This window comes from Oryx dammah, unplaced genomic scaffold, assembly GCF_014754425.2.
Source record: "Oryx dammah isolate SB20612 unplaced genomic scaffold, SCBI_Odam_1.1 HiC_scaffold_11072, whole genome shotgun sequence".
NCBI classification, from domain to species: Eukaryota; Metazoa; Chordata; class Mammalia; order Artiodactyla; family Bovidae; genus Oryx; species Oryx dammah.
In genome coordinates this window covers 2,312,446-2,320,262 of record NW_024080466.1, presented here as the reverse complement: position 1 = coordinate 2,320,262, position 7,817 = coordinate 2,312,446, and the positions used below count along the sequence as shown (strand labels likewise).

Genomic DNA, 7,817 nt, shown 5'->3' with positions numbered 1-7,817 from the left:
ATAGCACAAGGAACTCTACTCAATACTCTGTAATGGCCTTATACAGGAAAAGAATCTATTAATAAAAAAGTGTGAGTATATGTATAACTGATTCAGTTTGCTGTACAGCAGAAATTAACACAACATTGTAAATCAACTATATCTAATAAGATTTTTTGAAAAATAAATCTCAAAACTCTGTAACTTGATGTATTATTAAAGATGCAATTAATATTTGTGTGTATGTGTTTCTTTTAGTGAATTATCATTTAAGAAGAAGCTTTTTTCTTTTTTTTTTAACTTTTATTTTGCATTTATTTTTTTGCAGCATTTATTCCCAGGCTGTAAGTTTTTGTTTCTTCAGTTTCTTCTGGGACATCTTTTTCTTCTGTGCAACCTCCTCTTCTGGTTTAGGAACAATCCGTTCTTTTTCAGTAAGGATCATCTCAGTGTGGCCAGGAGAGCTCTTATACGGGTTGATCCAACCATGAGCTCTGTAAGTCCTGCGCCACATCTTGGGGGCTTTGTTCACCTAGATGTGCTCAATGACCAGAGAATCTACATCTAAGCCCTACAGTTCAGTTTCAGTTCAGTCACTCAGTCGTGTCCAACTCTTTGCAACCCCATGGACTGCAGCACGCCAGGCCTCCCTGTCCATCACCAACTTCTGGAGTTTACCCAAACTCATGTCCATCAAGTCGGTGATGCCATCTAACTATCTCATCCTCTGTTGTCCCCTTCTCCTCCTGTCCTGGTCTTTTCAAATGAGTCAGCTTTTTGCATCAGGTGGCCAAAGATTCTAAGCCCTTAAGTGCAGCACTACTCTCTGCATTTTTGAGCATGTGCAGTAAAAATTCAGCACTCTTTCTGGGCCACTGACCCTTCATCCAGCCCCAGTGTTTGGTCTGTGCACACCTACCAGCTCCACTGTTGTAACAGCGGAACGGCACACATTGCTTCTTTACAATGACCTCCTTCAGATCCTTGGTGGCTTTTCAGATATGCATACCTGTTATGGCCTGGGCACTTTCATGAGTGCTCTTAAAGTGAACATGAAGATTTCAGCCTCTTGATTTGCATGATTTTGTGGCGTTTTCTGGGTCAAGTGAATAGTGTACCAGTTTTAAAGTCACCTCAGGCTGCTTACAGGAAAAGCAAGGAGTTTTTTTAAAAAAAACTCTGAAGCGTACTTTAATAATATAATGAACTCTTTGAGGTCAACTCAATTCATATTTCCTAAATATCTATATGAAAAACTAGGATAACACCCATTTTTGCTTGTTTTGTAATAGCATTTTCAGAAATTATCCATTATAAAAACAGTGGCTTGGTGGTAAAGAATCTGCCTACAATACAGGAGACCCGAGTTGATCCCTGGGTTGGAAAGATGCCTTGGAGCAGGAAATGGCAACCCACTCCAGTATTCTTGCCTGAAGAATTCCACAGATAGAAGAGCCTGGCAGGCTACAGTCCATGGGGTTACAAAGATACGACTGAGTGACTAAAGGAAAAACATCTGCTATATAGTAAAATTACACTTTAGATATTGTTATAACAATATAGTTCAGTTTCTAAAGATAAAATTTCCCATTTGTTACCATATTTTATAAGGTGCAAACTTTTATTGTCAGAATATCTATGTATAAAGTCTAATAAATTTGTTTTACTGTAGGTGAACAGAAAAAAAAATGATGTCTAACTTAGTGCTGAATTTAAAGTTGAATTGAACTTAAAATTGTGTTCAGTAAATAAATAAAAATAGCATTATTAAAAGAAAACTAAGTTACAGATAGATGTACATGGTAGTTTTAGTATCAAATAGTTCTATAGGGTGAAAGAAAAGTAGTTATCCACTATTCCACTGGTTCCATTCAGAATTCCCCTCCCCAGAGGCAAATACTTGCAAATCTTCTAGCTCTTTTTTCTGATATTTGCCTCCATTTATCTAAGAAACTCACATAAGCCTTTTACTAATATTTAAGTTGATATTTTCTAATACTTGCAACTAGATAAGGTGACAATTAGCACCTTTATCCAGATGCACCGTCACACAGACATTTTCTCTCCTTTTATCCTCCTGCTATTTTTTAATAATAATATTTTAATAATTTAATAATAATATTTGATAGGTGAATTTCTAGTGTTAAAATTTATTTATGTGTGATACTAGGATTATACTTCTTTTATAATTTATGTATTTAATTTAGTTGCTCAGTCATGTCCAACTCTGTGACCCCATGGACTGTAGCCTGCCACCCAGTGGACTGTATCTCACCCTGCTCCTCTGTCCATGGAATTCTTCAGGCAAGAATACTGCAGTAGGTAGACCTTCCCTTCTCCAGGGCATGTTCCTGACCCAGGGATCAAACCCCAGGCTCCTGCATTGCAGGCAGATTCTTTACTGTCTAAGCTACCAGGGAAGCCCAAATTTAGAGTTTAAAAGTGGTTTTGGTTGCCTACTTTTTTTTGTTTTTAGGTAAGCACAGAGTTGGACACGGCTGAAGCGACTTGGCAGCAGCGGCAGCAGCAGCAAGAAGTGGATTTATTTAGAGAGAAACACACTCCACAGAGGGTGGGCTGTCTCAAAAGGTAAGAGCAGCCTTGAGAGAAACACGCTGCACAGACAAGACAGCAGGCTGACTTAGAGGGCAAATACCACCTAGAAATGTCGTGCGGTTAGCTTTTATGGGCTGGATAATTTCACAGGCTGATGAGTGGGAAGATTATTCCAACTGTTTTGGAGAGGGGTGGATACTTGCAGGAATTGGGCCATCACCCACTTTGTGATCTTTGATGGTCAGCCTTGAAACTGTCATGGTGCCTGTGGGTGTGTCACTTAGCTTGCTGATGTGTTACAATGAGCATATACTGAGGTGAGAAGGCTGGGGGACTACAGTCCCTGGGGTCGCAAAGAATCAAACACAACTTAGTAACTAAAACAGCAGCACAACAGCATACTGAGTCTCAGAGTTGTTTGGTTTTTAATATATTTTTCACAACGTTACTCCCAAATTTTGCTAGAAATAGAATTCTCAGCACCATATGTTCCAATTCCACTCCCACTGCCTCAATTAATTAATTCTTGTTTTTCTTAGTGACAGCCTTCCTCAACCTGGATCTTCCTGTTCTGATCTCCACTGGTGGTTTCTGATCTTGGACTCAACTTTAATCTGGGTTTTTGCTTTTGGTTTTTTGGTTGAGCATTATGGCATGCAGGATCTTAGCTCTCCTGACCAGGGATCGAACCTGTGTCCCTTGCATGGAAGTAAGAATTCTTAACCACTGGACCAGGGAAATCCCTCATCCTGGGCTTCTTCATTTTTTCATTGCTTTCTTAGGGGTCCATTTTGTCTTTCTGTTTTTTTCTAAATCCCACACTTTCTCATTCTTGATTTACTTCCTTGTTTGCTGAAATACACCCCTCAGTAACTTCTAGGAAAGGGTGTAGTAAACAGCCTCCAAAGTAACCATAATCCCCATTTCCTAATATTCACATCCTTTTATGGTCTTCTCTGAACAGTATATGAGAAAAGTGATGTTATCTCACTTCTGAGATTAGGTTATAAAAGATTATAGCTTCTGTTTTGGGAAACTGGCCTCTCTGTCTCAAATTCATGCTTGGTGGGAGGTAAGTTGCCTTGTTTTGAGCAGTGTTATATAATGGCCCATGTGCTGAGGAACTGAGATCTCTTACTGATGTAGAAATGTAGCAGTCAGGGTAGGACTCTGAGACCTTAGTCATATTTTCAACAAACATCTTGCTCCATTAACCTAAAAAAGTTATACCCTTTATCCTGAATTCTTGGACTGTGTCCTTGGTCTGATAAATTATCAGCACTCAAATCCAGGGAAGGGCAGTAATTAACTTATGTTCTGTATGCCTGAGGGAAAAGCAACTGGTGATCATTAATATGAGACACCAGGGAAGTTCAGATGTTCAAGCTGGTTTTAGAAAAGGCAGAGGAAGCAGAGATCAAATTGCCAACATCCGCTGGATCATGGAAAAAGCAAGAGAGTTCCAGAAAAACATCTATTTCTGCTTTATTGACTATGCCAAAGCCTTTGATTGTGTGGATCACAATAAACTGTGGAAAATTCTTAAAGAGATGGGAATACCAGACCATCTAACCTGCCTCTTGAGAAACGTAATGCACATCAGGAAGCAACAGTTCGAACTGGACATGGATCAACAGACTGGTTCCAAATAGGAAAAGGAGTACGTCAGTGCTGTATATTGTCACCCTGCTTATCTAACTTCTATGCAAAGTACATCATGAGAAACGCTGGGCTGGAAGAAGCACAAGCTGGAATCAAGATTGCTGGGAGAAATATCAATAACCTCAGATACGCAGATGACACCACCTTTATGGCAGAAAGTGAAGAGGAACTAAAAAGCCTCTTGATGAAAGTGAAAGAGGAGAGTGAAAAAGTTGGCTTAAAGCTCAACATTCAGAAAACGAAGATCATGGCATCTGGTCCCATCACTTCATGGGAAATAGATGGGGAAACAGTAGAAACAGTGACAGAGTTTGTTTTTTATTTTTTTGCTCCAAAGTCACTGCAGATGGTGATTGCAGCCATGAAATTAAAAGATGCTTACTCCTTGGAAGGAAAGTTATGACCAACCTAGATAGCATATTAAAAAGCAGAGACATTACTTTGCCAATAAAGGTCTGTCTAGTCAAGGCTATGGTTTTTCCTGTGGTCATGTATGGATGTGAGAGCTGGACTGTGAAGAAAGCTGAGCACCGAAGAATTGATGCTTTTGAACTGTGGTGTTGGAGAAGACTCTTGAGAGTCCCTTGGACTGCAAGGAGATCCAACCAGTCCATCCTAAAGGTGATCAGTCCTGGGTGTTCATTGGAAGGACTGATGCTGAAGCTGAAACTCCAGTATTTTGGCCACCTGATGCAAAGAGTTGACTCATTGGAAAAGACCCTGATGCTGGGAGGGATTGGGGGCAGGAGGAAAAGGGGACGACAGAGGATGAGATGGCTGGATGGCATCACCGACTGGATGGACATGAGTTTGGGTGAACTCCAGGAGTTGGTGATGGACAGGGAGGCCTGGCATGCTGAGATTCATGGGGTCGCAAGGAGTCAGACAGGACTGAGCTACTGAACTGAACTGAACTGAACTGATCATTAATCTTAGGCAGCATATATCTGATCCATTGTAAAATGACCAGGGGGCATGAAAAAGGGTGGCGATTTAATCTAATGATCAAGAAAAGCCATAGAATTGTTAAGCATCTTGACCTTTAAATTGATTGGTTAGAAATAGTGTATTTTAAGGACAGGAGCCAACCAAAAAATGTACAGATTAAGGATATAAAAACTGCTGTAAGTCCTGACTTTAGGGGACTCTTTACCTCCTCTCAGTGTCTATGTAGAGAACTTCGTACTTTCCTTCTCTTTACTAAATCCTATTTGCTTGCTACCATGAGTGTTTGTGTGTTCATGAAGTTCATTCTTGAGCTCTGCGAACAAGAACTCAGATTCCTGTTTCACTACTAGCAGCCAGTGAGCAACTGAAACCAGCCAACAGGCACGTGAATGACCTTGGATGCACCTTCTTCAGCCCAAGTGCGGCCATTACTTGACTGCATCCCTGGATGATGGCTTGATTTGCAATCACAGGCCTCTCAGGTATAACCCCCAGCTGACCCACCCTGGAATTACTGACTCACAGAAATTGGGAGAAAGTAAATGTTTGTTTTCTTAAGCTGTACAAATTTAGGGGAATTTATTGTGTTGCAATAGATGACTAATACAGGGTGAAAAGGAGATAGATCTTTGAAATATTTAAAGTCTAAAAATGTATTTGTTCTATCCTTGCACTTCTTTGAAAGTTTGGCTGGGTATGTAATTCTGGGGAAGAAATGAATTTTCCGTAGAATTTTGAAGGCTTTGCAGCTGCAGTTGAACAGTTATCAGATGTCTTGATTCCTGATTCTTTTCAAATGTCCTTCTCTCCCACTCCAGAATCTCTATTCTGAAATTTTATGATGACATTTCATAGAATGGATCTCTTTTTATTTATTATACTGGGGGATATATTAATCTTTTTAATTTAGAATTTGTGAGAAGTAGTTTTCTTCACTTATTTCTCTGAAGATTTTCTTTTCTCTTTTTCTCTGTTCTTTCTTTCTGAAACTCTTATACTCTTATTCAGCTCAAGGCTGTTGAATCTTCTACACTGATCCTCTCATTTTCTTGATCTTTTCTCTTCTATATTTCATCTTTTTTTTTTTTTCCTCCTATGATCTGGGTGATTTTCCTCAAGTTTCTATTCCAACTCTTCTGCTGAATTTTAAAATTCTGCTATCTTTTCCCTCCTCCCAATCTTTCAAACAATGAGAACTTTATTAGGTAAATCAGAACAGGATAAACTTCCAGGAGGAATAATATATATTGGTTACAGGCAAGATGTTGCAGTTATTCAGTTCATCTATTTTATGAACATGTCTCAAATTTGGAAATGCCCATCCCCTGGGATAACACCAAAGATCAAACATCTGCTATTGAAGGCTGTATATAAATTCTAATTAGAAATTTTACTTAGATTTTTTTTTACAAGTCTGATTGTATATTGTTGAACAATATACAAAGACTACCATCACATGTGGGTTTGAGTCTTGATGAAATTGCTTTTCTATTTAATAAGTAGGGATGGGATGATGAATTCAGTTCAGTTCTATAAGATTTTAGGCAGGTAGGAAAGTATCAGCTACTGTTCTATAATACATTTACTATTTTTTGTACTTTTCTTCCTTTAGAGCTAAGGTTCATTTGATATCATTTTCCATCAGCCTCAAGAATTTCCTTTAACATTTCTTGTAGTATAGGTTTCCTGCTGACAAATTCTCTTGAGTTTTGTTTTATCTGAAAATATCTTTTTTTTCTGTTTTCTTTTTTAATTGTCTGGCTGTGCTGAGTTGCAGCACACAGATCTTCGATCTTCAGACTGTGACGTGTGGGACCTTGAGTTGTGGCATGAACACTTTAACTGTAGTATGTGGCATCTAGTTTCCCGACCAAAGATTGAACCTGGGCCTGCTGCATTGGGAGCATGGAGTCTTAGCCCCTGGACCACCAGGGAAGCATCTGAAAATATCTTTATTTCACCATATTTCTGAAAGATATTTTCACTGCATGTAGAATTATAGGCTGAATTCTAGTTTTTTTTGCTTTTAACAATTTAAAGATGTCATTTTATTCTCTTCTTGCTTGCATTGTCTTTTATGAGAAATCAATGATAATTTTATTTTTCCCTTGTAAGTAATGTATTTTTTTTCTCCTGGCTGTTTGTAAAATTGTTTTTTGTCTTGAGTCTTCAATAATTCAACTATGCTTTGCTGTGGTTCTCTCAGTTTTCTCATTATTGAGACTTCCCCCGCCCCGCCGACCCCAAGTTTTATTGAGGTGTAATTGACTTACAAGATTGTGTAAGTTTAATGGCTGCAACGTTATGCTTTGATACATGTATATATTGCAAAATGATTGCACAATAAGGTTAGTTAACACTTCTATCACCCCACATAGTTATCTTTTTTTTTTCATTTATTCTTTCTTTCTCCCCAAGTGGTGAGAATATTTAACATACTTTCGTAGAAACTTTCAAGTTTGTAATACAGGATTGTTACCTTTAGTTACCATGCTGTGCATTAGTTCCCGAAGTTTGTACCGTTTGATCAGCATCTCCCCACTTCCCCCACCCCACAGCCCCTGGCAACCACCATCGTACACTTTTATTCCTATGTTTTGTTTTTGTTTTTGCATTTAGATGACCTTTTTTTTTAAATTGAAGTATAATTGCTGCACAATATTATATAAGCT

General features: G+C 38.6%; 1 pseudogene; it reads right to left on the bottom strand.

Moving 5' to 3' along the window:
- Window positions 1-310: 310 nt before the first annotated feature.
- The window catches only part of LOC120860401, a 71,520-nt pseudogene continuing 64,013 nt past the window's right edge, over window positions 311-7,817 (bottom strand).